The 2,600-nt window shown below is 28.4% G+C and overlaps 1 non-coding gene across 1 annotated transcript; it reads right to left on the bottom strand.

The window, feature by feature from the left end:
- Nucleotides 1–1,942: 1,942 nt before the first annotated feature.
- Nucleotides 1,943–2,015, bottom strand: TRNAA-AGC (transfer RNA alanine (anticodon AGC)). Its single transcript has one exon. It is a non-coding gene; the product is annotated as a tRNA-Ala (tRNA).
- Between the last annotated feature and the right edge of the window lie 585 nt (nt 2,016–2,600).

Genomic DNA, 2,600 nt, shown 5'->3' with positions numbered 1-2,600 from the left:
AACATTAATTGACTTTATCTTAGTTAATTGAGTATACAGTGTGGAGATATTTATTATCTTTATTTGTATATTTTATCTGTTTTAAGTATAAAATAATTATTTTATTCATGGCTTCATAAGTCATAGATAAAAAAATAATTAAATTATTTATTTTATAAGCTAAATGTTGTAAATTAAGTTTTATTTATTTTAAAAATAAATAAAACTTAATTTTAATTATCTTAGAAATATAATAGAATATTTTGTTATTAGTAAAAGGTTTTAAAATAATTATTTTTTATAAAAAATAATTAATTATTTTTTTTATTCAATTTTATTCTTAAATTACTAGAGATATCATGGGATTTAAAGGAAATAATAAAGGTAGTTTGGAAAGAATAGTTGAATAAGTCTTACCAATGAAATGGAAGAGGACAAGATTTGGCCTCGGAGTTCTGGCATGCTTGGCGCCCTCTCTCTCTTTTCTTTCCTCCAAAATATCTATTGATTTAAAATAAATAAATAAAACGGCTTTGTTTATAAAAATGTCGGTGTAAGATGTCTGGTTGTTCTTTTGCCGCAACAAAAACAGGGCATAGGTCATGGGTCATTTTATGTGTTTTGAGATTATTTTTTTCTGTATAATCTTAAACAATGTATATTTAATATTGATCTGATGAATTAACAAGAATAAATTAATCTCAATATTAATTTCAAAATTCAAATATAAAAAAATAATAATCAGAAAATGAATAAATTTTCTTGAACCCCTGAATTCCACAAATTAACAACCCTCATGTGGCCAGATCAGAGAGAAGACCAGCACCGCAAAGAAAATAAGCAAGAAAAGCGTTCTATTGTCTACACCGGCAAGATGAGGGGACATGTGCATGTGCTCAGGCGGTCCCACCTAAAGCATTCATGTGGGGTTCCTAGAAGTTTCCAAATTAACAGCTAACTTGGCATCCAGCCAAATAGAAATGACAAATATGCAGGCTTGGACTTACAACCTTTGTGCAGGCCTGGATTCAAAATATTGTTGTCTCGATATTTTTTTAAAAATCAAAATGATAACGACTTTGAAGACCTAAGTTAATCTAAAACACCATCATCTTAATACATGTTTTTTTTAAAATAAAATAAAATGATTCTATCTTGAATGTTTTTTTTTTTTAAAGTCAAATGAAGTTTTAACTAGATAATATTTGAACTTACTAATTTGATCTAGTCAACTTTCACATGATTTAATTTAAAATCTAAACCAATTAAAGAGTTGGACTTAGACTCATAATACTTTTGAATGATTCCCGACAAGAATGTGCAAGTGGTTTATTATTTTTATGTTTTTTATACATTCATGTCAAAATATAGAATATTATAGTTGTAATCAATTTTTTTTAATAATTATGAGAAAATATTGTCTGAAGAACAAATATCCTAGTAAAAAAATTGCAAAAAAGGTATAGCATGTTGATATGATAAATAGGTTTTAAATAGAAAAATATATTTTTATTCTTATTTTAAATTGTCTAAATTTATTTTTGATGTGTTTTTTATTATTAAATTAATGATATAGAATTTTTTTTCTTAGATACAAAAAGTATTAATAAGAAAATAAAGAATTATACTAGAAAATTATTTTTTTAATAAAATTTAAACTATTACTCTTTATATATATAATTATTTCCATATAAGTAAATAAATAACTGAAAAATTAAAACATCCCCGAGATTCAGTATTAAATATTTTAATTAGCATCTAGCATCTACAACTTATTTTTAACATTTATTAATAAAAATAGAATTGTTAAATAGAATTGTATTATACTAGAAAATGCTTTAACAATAAATGCAGATTCATTTTTTGTGTTTAATTTTTACCAGACCTGAGCACGTGGCAACAGGCTATTGATCTACTATTTAGCTGGCTGACAGATCCTCTTCAAAAATTAAACAAATAAAAATGGAGATGCGGGGTATCGATCCCCGTACCTCTCGCATGCTAAGCGAGCGCTCTACCATCTGAGCTACATCCCCACAACATGCTTGGGTTTCTTCCATATGTAAATATGAATATAACTTATTGGTGGACGATTATTCTTGTCCATCAATTAAACAGAACCCAAAATCCTGCGAAAAAAAAAAAAATCAAAGAAAGAAAGCTCAACAAAAAATGCTTGCATGACAGTTACCAAAGCAAGCTTGAACCTGCCGTAATTTCCTCTTTTATACCGATAAAACAAGAACAACATTAACAAGTTCAACAATTTTAGCCAAATGTCTTCTTTTCTCTTCTTCTTCTCCAGAATCACAGAAGGAGTACTTTCATCGAACACTTGAAGGGCAAGAATACCGACCGAACACCTAGTTGCACCTCCATCTCCAGTGACCGTTCCGCCCTCTATAACCCACCTGGTCCCATTTCCCTTCTCTTCTCTTTTTTTGTTTTCTTTCTTTTTTCAAATTAAAATTTTGCGGTGTTTTTTGAATTAGTTTTCTTTTTGACTCCTTGGTTATTGTTGTTTCGTAGAGCATTGTCATGGACCCACGTCGGAGTCCGAGCTTGTCAAGCACCTTAGCGGCATTATCAAGGTGGCCTCCTAATTTATTTTTATTGCTTTT

This window comes from Populus euphratica, unplaced genomic scaffold, assembly GCF_000495115.2.
Source record: "Populus euphratica unplaced genomic scaffold, PopEup_1.0 scaffold3200.1, whole genome shotgun sequence".
NCBI classification, from domain to species: domain Eukaryota; kingdom Viridiplantae; phylum Streptophyta; class Magnoliopsida; order Malpighiales; family Salicaceae; genus Populus; species Populus euphratica.
This window is presented reverse-complemented; position numbering and strand designations above follow the sequence as displayed.